The sequence below is a fragment of the Balaenoptera acutorostrata genome, chromosome 1 (assembly GCF_949987535.1).
Source record: "Balaenoptera acutorostrata chromosome 1, mBalAcu1.1, whole genome shotgun sequence".
Taxonomy (NCBI): domain Eukaryota; kingdom Metazoa; phylum Chordata; class Mammalia; order Artiodactyla; family Balaenopteridae; genus Balaenoptera; species Balaenoptera acutorostrata.
This window is the reverse complement of record NC_080064.1, coordinates 81881485-81897083: the sequence shown is the minus strand read 5'-3', so window position 1 is coordinate 81897083 and position 15599 is coordinate 81881485. Positions and strand designations below refer to the sequence as shown.

Genomic DNA, 15599 nt, shown 5'->3' with positions numbered 1-15599 from the left:
GGTACTTTCCTAAGCTGCTCTTGATGTTGTTTTTCAGTAAAGAGTAAACAGTTTGACAAGGAAACAAATGCCAGGAGGTCAGAGCTCAGTTTAAAATTCAGATACTTTAAAATGGGTGGTGGGTGGCTTTCTAAATTAGAGCAAATTGTTTCCTTTGAAGAACACCAGTTCTTTTTCCCAGTTACTCCTTTTGTGGCAGGATCTCAACCACTGAGTCAAACATAAGAAGCTACAGTGATTTCCAAGTTTGTAAAAAGAAATTTTTCTTGATGAAACTAACTTGTTGATCTTCAACCTTTCTGTGAAGTTACAGCAAGTGTTAACTCCAAAGTGAGACTCCAGTGACTTTCTTAAGGTCACGCAGTCAGTATGAGATGAGCAAATAACCCCAGAAGTACTCCCACGGGTCTACACTTCTAACCACTATACCACACAAGCTCACATGTCTGATTCATTTTAAGAACTGAGTAGACCTTATGATTTCAAAGGCCCACTTGTATATGCTCTTCAAATAATTTTTGAAATCTGTCATTACAAAATAAAACATGCTAATGAAAACAGACAATTCTATTGTTTCTAATTAATTCATCCTTTCTGTGACAGCCAAGAAGCATCTTCCAACATCATCAACTAATGAAGACTTTAGAAGAAGGCTAAGACATGCCTCTCAGCAAGCAAATCCTGGCAGACATAGTTAAATTAACTGATTTAGCATATCTTTATCTAGCACACTAATAATTGCACTAGAATTAAGGATAGTGGTTGTCAATTCTGTCTGCACAAATTACAGTTGGGGAACTTAAAAATACATATGTCCAGCCTCCACCCTAGAACAGTCAATCAAAATCTTTGGATCAGGTATTTGTAACTTTTATTTTATTTATTTATTTTTGGCCACATGGCGAGGCTTGCGGGTTGTTAGTTCCCCAACCAGGGACTGAACCCACACCCTCGGCAGTGAAAGAGTGGGATCCTAACCACTGGACCGCCAGGGAATTCCCAAGTATTAGTAATTTTTAAAAGCTCCCTATGTGATTCTAATGGACAACCAGTGTTTAGAACCACTGTTAAATTTTTGAATTGAGATAATCTGTGCAGTTCTGATCATTTGTTATACTTGTTAACTACACTGCTGGACAAAACTGAATAGCAAAGGAAATGAGATCTCTATATAAATACCTATGTAACAAAGCAGAAGGTAATACAGTCCAAAAGAAAGGTCTCACCTATAGAAATTTGTACAAGGAAGATATTATTTGTACCTCTGGGGTGTTAAGAAAGACTTCTAAGGAGGTAGTGACATTTGAAGTGGGTCTTGAATGCTAGGACCCACGAACATGAACAGGAAAGGCATTTTAAGCAGAGTCCACAAAGATACAAGCTAAGAGAGATGCTTGTAGGGGAAAAGAGTCAGTGGATACAATGTAAGGACACAAAAGAGAAATAAGTTGGGTAGGCAGGTTGGGGCCACTTAAGGAAGGCCTTGAATTTCAAGCAAAATTACATGATAGGAAATGGGGTATTAGAAGGTTTCTGAACAAAGGCCTGCCCTGATCAGAACTGAGCTTTAGTGAGATTACTCTGGTAGCTGGAGGAAGGATGGACTACTTGAGGGAAGAGACACATGGCAAGAGACGTGTTTAAGAAGGCTATAATTGCAGCAGTCTAGGCAAGTAATGAAAGCCTGATGTGGGTTGGTAGCAGCGGGAAAGGAGAAAAACAATTGGGTAAGAGAAGTTAGGAAGGAAGGCTTTAGCAATTGATTAGATATGGGAGATAAGGGCAAAGGAAGCACCAAAGCCAAGTCAAACTTCAATTCTGGGTAATTAGGAAGATGGAAATGCCACCAAAGGAAAAGAAAGGGAAGATCAGCTCAGTCCCAGATTTCTGAGTGTGAATTGCTTGAGGGATATCAAATGGAGATGCTCCCCCACCCCCCATAAAATTTTGGTTTGCAACCTAGGAGAAATGTCAGAGCTGAAGACACAACTTTGCGGGGAGGAACAAAAGAAACATTTCATTAGGACAACCAATTTTCTTCCTAAGGTAACTCCATTACCCTTTACCAGTTATATCTGTCCTGATTTCTTGAACTAATCTTTCACCAGCACTCTTCTGAATCTCTTGCATCCTTGTCTTAGCTTTCCTATTCATCAAAACTACAACTAAGTAGTGCTACAACCTGCTTTCTCCACACCTACAACAGGATGGCTGAAAACTACTGGAGGATAGGAAAGTGGCAGGAAGAAGGGAACTTCGAAGACTGATAAAATTACAAATCCATGATCTCTGGCTGCAGCTGGGTAACTTGTCAATTTTCTCTGGCACTTGGTTAGGTCCTTTTCCAGATACTCTCAACGACTGTTACCTCCTTTTTTCACGCCCTACTCAACCATCATCTCTTCACTCTTAGAACACATCATATCTTACTTGAAGTTGTCAGGCGTAATTTAAAAATCTCCCTTCTAGGGACTTCCCTGGTGGTGCAGTGGGTCAGAATCCGCCTGCCAATGCAGGGGACACGGATTTGAGCCCTGGTCCGGGAATCCACATGCCACGGAGCAACTAAGCCCATGTGCCACAACTACTGAGCCTGCGCTCTAGAGCCCATGCTCCGCAACAAGAGAAGCCACCACAATGAGAAGCCCGCTCACCACAACGAAGAGTAGTCCCCGCTCGCTGCAACTAGAGAAAGTCCACGCGTAGCAACGAAGACCCAACACGGCCATACATACATACATAAATCCATAAATAAATATCTCCCTTCTACTTACAAACTTACCTATAGCCACATTACTCTTCACTTATTTTCTTCCTGCCCCAGAAGATGTCTCTCTCTCCTGTTCAAGCTACTGCTGCCTGTAACCATGATCCCACTTCTTTGTACCTCCTCTGGGACCCTGTTCCACCATGCATGTCTACCCCCCAACCCTGCCCTCAGCTTCAGATTCTTTTTGTTTTTTAACTGGCTCCTTCTCCATACCCTACAAACATGCCTAAGTCTCTTTTCTCCAAAACAAATTGTTGCAGTTCAATTTCTTTCCTACTCTTATCAGTTTTCTCAAAAGAGAAACCTACATTTGCTGACTCCACTTCCTCATGTTAACCTGGGATACTGGGGTTCATATAGTCCTTCAAATTATATAAAAAGGTTTTTTTGGGTTTTTTTCTTCCAAATGTGTATTTTTTTTTTCCTTTGGGGAAAGAACACATAACTTTATTCCTACTTTCAACGTATAACCATATCTCTCAATCTGTAATGTGTGCTGTAGAGGATTAGTGGCATTTAGTTTTACACAGTTTGAGGAATTCTGGAGCATGTGAAAGTTGTAATGTTAGTGTTTTGGATGAGCAACATACTTCTCTGCACTGAAACCACAGGAATACTAGTTATAACCTGGCAGTTGCATTATTCTTAAAAAACATTTTTGCAGTGTGGCTGATTTGTCACTCATTGAAATTAAAAACCTCCATGTGACAGACAACATCATAATGTGGGGCCTGAAAAACTCATTGGAAAGAAAATCAGTAAATAAATAAAACTGTGAAATTGTACAGACAATTCAGTTACTATAATGTGATTTCACCTCCACAGAAATTACAGGTGTTCAAGCAGTTTGTAGCAGTTTCCTGAGTACTTTTGCTCCAATGGAATTTTCAGTATTAAGCTTTATGTATTTTGATATGTTTTGTCTTTTAAGGCAGAGTATACCTGAGCTGTACTAAAATGACAAAGAGCCAATTCTCAGACTGCTCCCTGAAAGTGGATATGGGATGACACAAACAGCAATAGTGAGAACTAGATAACAGCAAGCCTCGTTTTACCCTTTGGCCTTTATAATCTGCTCTAAAACTTTGTAAACATATTTAAACCAGGAGTAAATCGGAAGTATTTTAGTTTTGCCTTCAGGAACCATATGACTTTACTGTTAACTAGAACTATCAGAATGAGAAAAGTCAGAGGCAGGAAAAATATTAAAAAAGGTGTTAAGTCTCTATAATACACAATCTAAATGGAAGTGTTTAAAGACAACAGAGAAAAAACACACTAGGTGATTTGGTTCTTGAATTTAACAAGCACTCAATATGCCTAGGAATAATAATTTTTTTTCCTTATAATTTTCATGCAAGTTTGCAAGACTAGTTAATAAAATACATTCAGTAAGACTAGTTAAAGGAAGAGTTTGCCTCTAGAGTGAAATTTTCCATTAAGACCCATTAATATTTGATAAATGCTTCCAATTCAACGAACAAATACCAACATGTAAAACATTTAAAGAATTCTCCAGAATTGTGTCTGTGATGCATCAGATAAATAAAAGATTTAGTGCCATATCTACAGACTTGGTGATTAACTGCTCTATAATCAATTCTTCTATTTATCAGTCCATAGAATATGAAAGAGTAAGTCCATGGAAATCAGAGAAAAGCAGTATTTGAAATTTAATTTTAAAATCAAAGACATTTAAAAAAATTAAAATGCTTACTAATTTTATAATTATATGAATTAAAAGATAATTTCCCAGTTACATCTAGTTTTGTTTTTCATTAATTCTATTAAAGATTTTATAAATATCTATATACAAAAAAGCAATGCTAGATGTAGTTAAAAGCAGCAATCATTTTTAGGCTAGTCACATCCTTATCAGACAATATCCACCCTGGAAAATACGAATCATTACCAAGACAAAGGTTACTGTCCTTCTTTTTACTCATGATAGTAAGCAACTATTTGTTTTTTTTCTGTGCAATTTTACCAGTGCTACCAATTCTATTTTGAAGTTCATAACACCAACAATAATTTATCCAAGTTTTTCCTGTCCATTCATTCGATTTATTCTACAAATATTCACTTAGTGCTTACTAAATGCCAGATTGAGTGCCAGATTTAGGGAGACAAAAGTAATCTAGACAATGTCCTTGGCTGCATGGAGATTATGTTTTGGTAAGAAAACAGTTTCAAATTTGCCTCACTTACTGTAGACATCTTTCCTGGTTTAGTATTGTTTACACACTGTCCAAACACAATTTTTGGATGAATGGAAAGTCTCTTATTCTCATGTAGAAACTGTGTGTGTGTGTGTATGTATGTGTGTGTATATGTGTGTATTTTTTTGTGAAGTACATGTATATGTCCCTAAGACTGATTTGTGGATTATAAAAGATGAGAAGGCAGGTAAAAATCATAAATCTGAAAAAAAAAAGTTAGACACCAGAATTAAACACAGTAGCTATACAGGTCAAACTTAGAAATGCTGCCCTAAATTAATTCTAAAGCAGATCACTAACCTGTGGTGGAGGGGGATAAACTAGAACAAGTAATGAAATGATAACACTAATATGAGTTTTTGGAAGGAGAAACATAGAAGATTTGGTCCATTCACTTTTGAAATTAAGTACAGGAGGCAAAATGTTACCAAACAACACTGACATTCAAGGCAAGGAGGGAGAAACGTGGGGGAAAGTGGGTAAGGGAGGTGGGTGACAGGGATCAGGGAAGAAAAAATAATCGGCAAATATGCCTTTGATGACATTCCCAGTTTCTTCATGGAACACATCCCATCAGTTACACTGTCTTTTTAGTACTCCCAACCCTGCCTGTATGACATCTCCTTCCCCTTTGCTGCCAACATGCTCAAGCCTCCACCATCCTGAGAAGTCTTCTGAAGATTTACCATGTCCTATTGGATTATAATCCCTCTCTTCTTTCCTTTTATGCCAACCATATGAAGAGTGGTCAACATTTGCTATGTCTAGTATCTTCACAACTGTCTACTAGAGCAGCCTTTGCAATCTGGTCTCCACCATCATTCTACGGAAACTGCTTCCTTGAAGGTCACCCACAACTGTGGTTGCCCAAACCATAGCCTTTGTTCAGCCCTTGTCTTTGTTCAGCAGAGGATAGCTGCCTGGTTCTCAGGAAGGTAGTTACCACCTCTTTCTTGAACCTCAAACCTGCTTTGGATTCCTTGACAGTGTTCTGATTGTACACATACCTTTCTAAGGTACACTGGGCAGTGGCTAGTGCACACATTTTGAAATCAAAATCCCAGCTATGACCTTGGACAAAGTGCTTGTCTTCCCATGGTCTGTTTCTTTCTCTGGGAAGTGGGACACTACCACTGACCTCACTGAATTGTGAGGATCAAATGAAATAATGTAGGTAAAGAGTCTAGCATGTTTGAGTTGGTGTTCCAAAAAACAAATGTTTGTTCCTCCCCTCTTTCTGCCTTTTTCTGTACTCCTCAGGCAACCTTGGCATAGATGCAGCTGTTCCACAGATTCTCTTTCCTCTGCACTTAATACCCTCTACCTCTGCCTCTCACCCATCTCAATAATGACTCTAAAATCTGAGTCTATGATTTTTCTTACCATTCTTTAGCTTCAATTCCACATTTTCAACTCCTACTGGGGAACTGCCCAACTGGATAATCTGCCTTAACCTTGAATCTCCCTGAACAGGAACAGTCTCAGTGCTTGGAGACCAGGTATTAAACCAAATGCAGTATCTCCTTCAATTAGTTCCTCATACTCTCTTCCCTAAAAGAACCACTATTTTTCCCAGTTATCTGTCTTAATTTTGTGAAATCATGTTTGGCTCCCCTTACCCCCACTGCTAAACTTTGTAGATTCTGGTGCTGTAATGTCTCTTGTCATCTGTCTCTCCCATTTCATTTTCATTGTAATCATTTTAGTTCACTGTCTCAGTGCTCGCTGGTTAACTAGGCTGTTACTAGTGGAGGCCTTGAGAAAATCAATTTCATAAATGCTGTGGGCAAGAGCCAGAATGCAAGGGATTAATGAAAAGCACGGGAATCACTGACAGCAGACTAGCTCTTCAAGAAGTTTGGCAAATGAAAGGATGATAGTCTGGGGGGTCAGTGAAGTTACGGACAAAGGATAGGTTTTCTTTTTTTTTTCTGTTTTGTTTTTTAAACTTTAAAGATGAATAAGCACTTGAAGGCAGGAGGGAAGAAGTCAACAAAAAGCTAGAAATGATAGCTTCCTAAATAATCATTCATTGATTGCCAGGTATTTATTGTAAATCTATGATGTTCTAGGCACGATGCTGAAGTGCTGGCTATATAATGGTGAGTAAAATCAGACATAGAACCTGCCCCTAAAATCTTCAAGTTGAGTGAGACAGACATTAATCAAGTAATCATACAATTAAATATAAAACTGAAAACAGGGCAAGTGCTAGGAAAGATAAGTACATGGTGTTATGATAGCATATTATAAAGATACTTGATCTAGTCAGGGAAGTCCACGAAACGTTTCTTGAGGAAGAAACACTTCCTCAAGTTCTGAGAGATGAAGGGGAATTAACCAAAGGAAGAGGGGAGGGAAGAACATTTTGGATATAGGGAACAACCTGTGTCCTATGCTGAGGGAGAGTATGATGAGAAGGGCTGGAAAGAAGGTCAGAGTGGTAGGAATGGGAGAACAAGGTAGGGTGATGTGAGATGAGGCTGGAGAAGAAGGGGCTGGACGACGCAGGGCCATGTAGGCCACAATAAGAGCAACTGGAAGCCTTCGAAGGACTGGCACAAGGTGCAAGACAGGATCAGATGCGACTCCAGCAAGACTGATCTTCTTAAAGCACTGGCTTCATGATGGTACTCTCTGCTCAAAACTTAAATGACTTTCACTGTCCACTAAAATAACTTTCCTTGCCATTAAAAGGTTCTATCTCTACAATACACCCAACTTCCCAACCACTCTTTCCAGTTATCTTATACTCTTCACTACATCTCTTCTTTTTGCTTTTTTCATTACACAGGTACTTCCTAGAATGCTCGCATCCTTTCATTTCTATTTCTTGAAACACTTTCTATCTTTTGGGCCCATCACAAATCCCACTTCTGTGAAACCTTTTTTGATCTCCCTAGTAGAGCTCTTTTGCTTCTTTGAACCCCCAAACAGTTTGTGTTTCTTTCTTGCCATTTAATAATACATTCAACTTTTTACTGTAGTCACCTGTGCACATATCTATCTCCCCCTTTCCTCAACCTCCGGTAGTCTTCCAGGGCAGGATCTTTGTTTAATCTTTGTATCCCCCACAAGGCCTAAGATACAGTCTTACTCATAGCAGCTGCTCAATAAACATTCGTTGGTTATTTTAAAGTCAGATTTCTAATATTTGAAAACTTTTCCATTATTGTATAGTCAGCCTCTACACTGATTTACAGTTATGATGCTACAGCAAAGTGTGAGTCTCATCCTTTCCTGGTATAATGTGGGCTCTACTTATGCTGGTTTTAGTGGCATGATATTAAAAACATTAAAAAAAATGCAAATAAACTCTTTAGAAGGAAAATCAGGGCTACAGGCAAGGTAGCTTATCATTCCTTTAGCTAACAATCTACTATCTCCAAGACGAAACTCAGATTACTCCAACATACCTAGTTCAAAGAAATTATATCAATGAATGGTTGGGATCTTTTCATCAATAAAAGAAAAAAATGTTATTCTAGAACTACTTTAAAAATTTTCCTTGGGGCTTCCCTGGTGGTGCAGTGGTTAAGAATCGCCTGCCAATGCAGGGGACATAGGTTCGAGCCCTGGTCCGGGAAGATCCCACATGCTGCAGAGCAACTAAGCCCGTGCACCACAACTGCTGAGCCTGCGCTCTAGAGCCCGTGTGCTACGACTACTGAAGCCCGCATGCCTAGAGCCCGTGCTCTGCAACGAGAATCCACTGCAATGAGAAGCCTGCGCGCCGCAACGAAGAGTAGCCCCTGCTCACCACAACTAAAGAAAGCCCATGCACAGCAACGAGGACCCAATGCAGCCAAAAATAAAAAATAAATTAAAAACAAAAATTTCCTTAAATGTGATCTGAACAAAGAATCAGAAATTCTGACATAAAATATCAGGTTTCTAGATGTCCCTATTTGTTGATAAGACTTATTCCCAAAATAAAATGTAAAGAATAATATGGAAAAAAAAAAAGAATGATATGGAAGCGGGGGAGAAAAGATCCATGGTTATAGTGAGGATTCTGTAAGGAAATGAGTTCTAAAGCATAATTTTACATTAAAAAAATCAACTTACACATTTTACTTTGCTCTTCACCACCTTTAGTATTTATACTGCTGAGGTACTAAATCACTTCACTGTTTCCTTAAATATCCAGGGCAGGTCCCTCATCTTTGATGTGGAGAGCAATATAATGTCAGCTCGGTCTGTAGTAGAAAGAGAGTTAAGGAATCTTGGGGGGTGTTCAACCCATTTACTTAAATGAGTACTCTGTAATCTTTCCACAGAAAGAATGGCTAGCAATATTATTCAACGTATTTCTTGGCCAAGCTTAAGGACTAAGATACCAAAGTAGTAACACTTGGGCAGTGTCACCATGGCTATCAGCACAATTACATTGTTTCCTATGCTAAATATACTCATCTCCATTGTCTCCTTCAGTAGCCTTTGACATACTGCGTTAAAACTGTTTCTTACTTATAACATCTCATAGTTGAACTCACACTGCCAAGTTGATTTAACCAGGATTTAGTCCCCTCTTACTGCCAATAAGACAAAAAATGCACAAGGAGGTTAAGAAACTTGTGCAAGGCTACACTGCTAGTGCAAGGGAAAATCCAGAATGAGACTCAACTTAGGATTTTAAGAGACCCTTGCATAGTTAAAGGTGGTCTTTGGGGTAAGGGAATTACATTTACTAAAAATACCATAACAATGCTTAATAATAATTTACATAAATTTAATTTTATCCTAGGCACAAATCTAAAGTCCCCAAATCTGAAAAAACCAAGAGGCATGTGAGGCTATTACTATTGACTTCTAAAAGAAAAATAGACAAGAACATACCATGAAGAAGTATGTCATCATGAGCTTTCTATTTCAGAACTATTGTCTAAAAAACTGAGATAAAAACTTTGATAAAAACTTTGATTATATAAAATACCATGACAGCCAAATAAAATAAAATGTTTTTCTTATAACAGATGGTTTATGTCCTGATAATGTTTGCGTTTAATGCTTTAGGATTACCTATTAATAAGGAAGCAGGGATGCTTTCCATTGATATTTCTAATTGAAAAGAAACAAGTTCTTTGTAATTCACTTAGTAGTGATATATTACACATAGGTTTGTTTAAAGGGCTGGGCTGTAGTGACTTTAAACTTTATATCTAGATCCTGTTTGTGACAGCTCTATAGCGCAGCTTTGGAGATGTGTGTTGGAAAAACTTTTCTTCATAACTACTGCTATGTAACAATTCTCTCAGCATAGTGGCTCCAACTTTTTCAGTGCTCTAAGACAGAAATGGGACCAACCAGTGGTGTCCACACACAATGATTATCACACTCTTATGGTGCAGAACCCTGAGGCTAGGGATAACAATGCCCTTACGCCTCATGCTTCCTGGCTTCCCCTGACCTGTGCTCTCAGTGAGCTCAGTCAGGATGTAAAGATATCAAGAGTACATAGGGAGACTGACTCCTCAAGTCGAGGCTGTGACTGGTAAGGGCTAAGTGCTGCCTGATACTAGCTGTCACCACTGCTGTTACTGCGCTGCTTGGGAAGGGGAAGCTGGGAGCACATCTTTTTGCTGAGGATCCTTGGTGACTTTAATATGTATTCTGATCCAAGGTTGGGGACTCTTAGCTACTTATGGATTAAAAAACCAACATTATAAAATTGCCAAAAATATGAGGAATTCTGAGGGAAAAAAAAATCACTGAAGAAAGCAGTCTTTGGTTAAAAATTTACACAAGTATTATTTTTCCTTTAGAAAATATCTGGGTTCCCACACAGCCTGCTGGCTGAGGATAAAGTTACTTCAATTAAAAAATATTTTATTTTTCTTAGATAAACTCTCAGCAATAAGTAGAGGGGGCTTAGAAATAATCTAATTATTATTTAACCCTCAGTAAATAAGTACTTTACTTAAACTTCACAATGACAAGGGTATTGTGATAGTAAATATCATAAGATAAACAAATCCAAGATTTACACAAGCAAAAAACAAAACAAAACAGGAATTTTATGGATATTGAGGAATCCAAAATAAATACCACTAGTTATGGTTCAGCATTTAATTTATATGGTCTCATATTCAACACTATGATCTTTTTTTTTTTTTTTTGTGAGGGGGCTCATAGGTACTCATTTCGCATACGTAGTAGAAATTCCTAGAACATAAAAAATTGATGTTACACGTCCACGAAGGTCTAAATTTAATACGAACAAGCATATTTAAAGTTTGGAAAAACTGCAAACATAAGCCTGGTGGGACTACTGGGTTTAAGGCAAGAAGAGATGACCTTTGAAGTTCAATCTATGGAGTGCCAGTGGAAATTTAAAACAGTGCAGCCACTGTGGAAAACAGTCTGGCAGTTCCTCAAAAGGTTAAACAGAGTTAGCACATGACCCACTAATTCCACTCCTAGGTATATACCTAAGAGAACCGAAAACTTACGTTCACATAAAAACTTGTAAACAAATGTTCATGAGAGCCAAAGAGTGGAAACAACCCAGATGTCCATCAACTGATGAATGGATAAATGAAATGTGGTATATCCATACAATGGAATATTACTCAACCATAAAAAGGAATTAAGTACTGTTACATGCTACAACATGAGTGAACCTTGAATACATTAAGTGAGAGGAGCCAGATACAAAAGGCAACATATTATATGATTCCATTTATATGAAATGTTCAGAATAGGTAAATCCAGAGACAGAAAGTAGATCAGTGGTTGCCAGGGGATGGAGGAAGGGGAAACTGGGACTAAGCTAATAGATATGAGGTTTCTTTTTGGGGTGATGAAAATGTTCTGGAATCAGACAGTGGTGATAGTTGTACAAAATAGTGAATATACTAAAAACCAGTGAATTATACATTTTAAAATGGTGAATTTTAAGTTATAGGAATTATATCTCAATAAAATTCAATTAAGTATAAAAAATTTCCATAATTATAAGGAAACAAAAATTATTTCAATGATCTTCTATTATGGTCGCAAATACTGAGAACTAAATTGGGAATGTTAAGAGAAAGGCTTTGGAATACTTCTGAGAACCAATAAATTTCTAAGGAACCATCTCTTCATTTTCATGGTGTGCTCACATATTTCTCTAAGGAAATTAGTGATGGGCGCGCTATAAAAAACAATCTGCTGAGGCAAAAAGCCTTGGTCACATCTTTCCATTCATGCCTAGTGCCCTAGGGAAGTGACTCTCCTGAGTGTCTATCTTTATGATGGTTACCTAAAGTGGCTGCCCACGTCCAGTGAAGGCTTTTGTTTCGTGATCATGGTCAAGTTGAGCTTATTTAAATACCATTTCCCAGGACTTACATGCTACTCCCGGAACGACGGGAATACTCAAAGCTTTTAGGGGGAATAAACTATTGCATGGTCTCTGTCTAGGAAGTGGGCCACAGTTCACTGAAAACAGACAGTTCAGATAAATAAAATGAAAGCAGACATTTTTGGAGATGATCTTGAAAGCTTTCCATTAGAGAACATCAAGGGCATAAAACTAGGAATAGCATGTATCCATGTTAGACTACCACAAGTCACTTTCTACCCTCCATTCTTTCTAAGTAGCACAAAGTAAGTAAGTATTTACCTACTTACTCCTTCATTAGATAACCAAATCATTCCCATGGAACACAATACACACCTCTCCCTGGCTATCCACAAAGAGACTCTGGACTCCTATGCTAAAATTAACCATAGATCATCACAATACATAAGCAGTGGGCTTTTTACAAAGGTTCCACATTAAACTTGGGTGAAAAAGTTACATTTTAAATACAAGAAGTTATTGTATTTCTGGCATGTGTGCTGCACATAGAACTCAGGCCAGTCAATTTGCTTCTCCATAGCCTTCTATATGGCTTCTATTTGGCTGCCAGCCTTGGTCTGGACCCTTCCCTAGATTTCTCAGCTTTAGGTCAACATCTGCATAGTCCCCACTCGTGTTACAGGCTCAAGTATAATGACAGAGGTCAAAGAACACTGGGAAGACTAAGGGCAAAGGGAAGAGGGAAAGGAGGATAAGGACCGAGCTGAGGCGGGTGTCCTACAGCTATAAAATCTCAAAATACCCGTCAAAATCTTCTCAGAGAAAAACTACTCTGAAAACCATGACCATGATAAAAAGTGATCCTTCAGTTTCTGTTTTCCTATACAGAAGGGTAGGGTAAGGGTAGATGAAAATTATGAGAATATAAAAACAAATATATGATATACTATGAGGAGGCATCAGAAAACACACTTTAATGTAATTTATTGTGCTTTCTAATTTGCTGTATAAACACATCAAAATATATAAATACATTAAAAGCTTTACACAGTAGAGCATACAGGTACTAAAATATTTACAGCAGACTATATATATTCATATACATTTTTATGAAAAATCATGTATCAAGACTGTGGAAAGAGCCTAATATCTTTATTAGAGCATATTTATGTGAGAAAATCAAATTTGATTTTGTATTATTTCAACATATAGTATGTAATCATAAAGTATGATAAGGTTCAACAAAAAAATATTACTATAGCCAGGAGTTTAAGCAATAACACCAACTACCAGGTTACTTTATCGCATTTCTAATCAGTTATTAAAAGCAAAAACAAACAAAAACAGCATTATCACTATTATAGATGTCCTTCTATGTGTAAGGAGTTCCTGAGAACTTATCTTTGTTAATTATAACATTTATTAAATAAAAATGAGAGGAGTAAAGGAACATTAATTCCTTCACTGTTAAATAAATGTATACCGGGACTTCCCTGGTGGTGCAGTGGTTAAGAATCCGCCTGCCAATGCAGGGGACATGGGTTCGAGCCCTGGTCCAGGAAGACCCCACATGCCGCGGAGCAACTAAGCCCGTGCGCCACAACTACTGAGCTTGCGCTCTAGAGCCGGTGTGCCACAACTACTGAAGCCTGTGAGCCACAACTACTGAAGCCTGTGCACCTAGAGCCTGTGCTCCACAACAAGAGAAGCCACTGCAATGAGAAGCCTGCGCACCGCAATGAAGAGCAGCCCCCGCTCGCTGCAACTAGAGAAAGCCCACGTGTAGCAATGAAGACCCAACGCAGCAAAAAAAAAAAATAAATGTATACTGCTTAAGCTTTGAAGGTCTTTCAGTGTGCTCTTGGTAACTATTTAGGGTCTGAATGCATAGTATAAATATCAATAAATGTTGCAGTCACACTGGCCATCCAAGTCCTATGGAACTAGTGAGAAATCTAAATGAAGTGTGAATGGGTCATATTGTATATATATATAGATGCACTGAGTGTGGAAAGATCAAGTGAACCAATTTGATTTGATGAAGTTCCTTCTGAGATTATATGGGTATAAAATTCCCATCAGTATACACTGATAAATTACACACTGTGGTTCAAATTTTTAAAATGTTAATACATCTGTGAAAGTGCAAGGGAAGTTACTAGGAAAAGATGATTTGCTACAGAGACACCTTATCTACTTTTAAGAATACAGATGTGAAAATTCAAGACCCAGATTTCTTTCATCTGGACTATCATGTTTTGCTCAAAATGTTGATTTTTCCCTCTAACAAGAGCTAGACTTGAGCCGTTTATTTTACTAATAAAATTATATGTGTGTATATGTATCCTTTTCTAAGTGGTTCTCATGAGGAATTTTGAAAACACCTTTCATGCATTAAACAAATGCTAATAATAACAAAACTTTGCAATATTCATATACAAAGAACAGTACCATTGTTATAATAATACTGAGCGTATTATCTTACTATATTCATCTGCAGTGTCTACAACTGCCATTCAGAACCTTTTTCCTAGCTATAAAGATTTATAAGAAGTTCACTTTTTATTTATTTGTTTATTTATTTATTTATGGCTGTGTTGGGTCTTCGTTTCTGTGTGAGGGTTTTTTCTAGTTGCAGCAAGTGGGGGCCACTCTTCATCGTGGTGCGTGGGCCTCTTATTATCGTGGCCTCTCTTGCTGCGGAGCACAGGCTCCAGACGCGCAGGCTCAGTAACTGTGGCTCACGGGCCTAGTTGCTCCACGGCATGTGGCATCTTCCCAGACCAGGGCTCGAACCCGTGTCCCCTGCATTGGCAGGCAGATTCTCAACCACTGCGCCACCAGGGAAGTCCCAGAAGTTCACTTTTTAATATGAATTCCAGAAATGTCTACAATGACTAAAAAAATTCCATTGGCAATTTGAGAGTAGATACAAAGATTTTCTGAATCATAGGATAATTATTAAAAAAAAAGGTAATCCCATGTATGCCTACGTTCAATCTTAGTGGCGATAAATCAAAAGGCTGAATGAGGGGTTACTGTTCTACAAATACATGTGAGTGTTGACCTCCTTTCTCTTCATATGCACATACCTCTTTGAGTGTCTAAAGTCTCCATAGTTTTCACTGGGTTTAAGGTTCTTTATCTAATGCTGGCCCTCATGCCTACTTTTTCTTTCCCCAGTAACAAAATATCTTCCCTAAAAAGTAACTGTGAACTGTAAGTGGGAGGAAAGAGGGGAGCAAATACAAATTAAAGTATAATTATACTTTACAGAAGCCAATGGGATTAGTTTTAACATAATGGATATGTATTTTAATTT

The 15599-nt window shown here is 38.1% G+C and overlaps 1 protein-coding gene across 4 annotated transcripts in view; it reads right to left on the bottom strand.

The window, feature by feature from the left end:
• The window catches only part of RPAP2 (RNA polymerase II associated protein 2), an 86282-nt gene that overhangs the window by 19539 nt on the left and 51144 nt on the right, over nucleotides 1-15599 (bottom strand). Inside the window, exon 12 of one of the 4 annotated variants that reach the window (XR_003622215.2) lies at nucleotides 9058-9188. The exons of the other annotated variants lie outside the window; for them this stretch is intronic. The gene's annotated coding sequence lies outside the window, so the exon portion shown is untranslated. The remainder of the gene's footprint in view (nucleotides 1-9057; nucleotides 9189-15599) is intronic. 4 annotated transcript variants of the gene reach the window in all.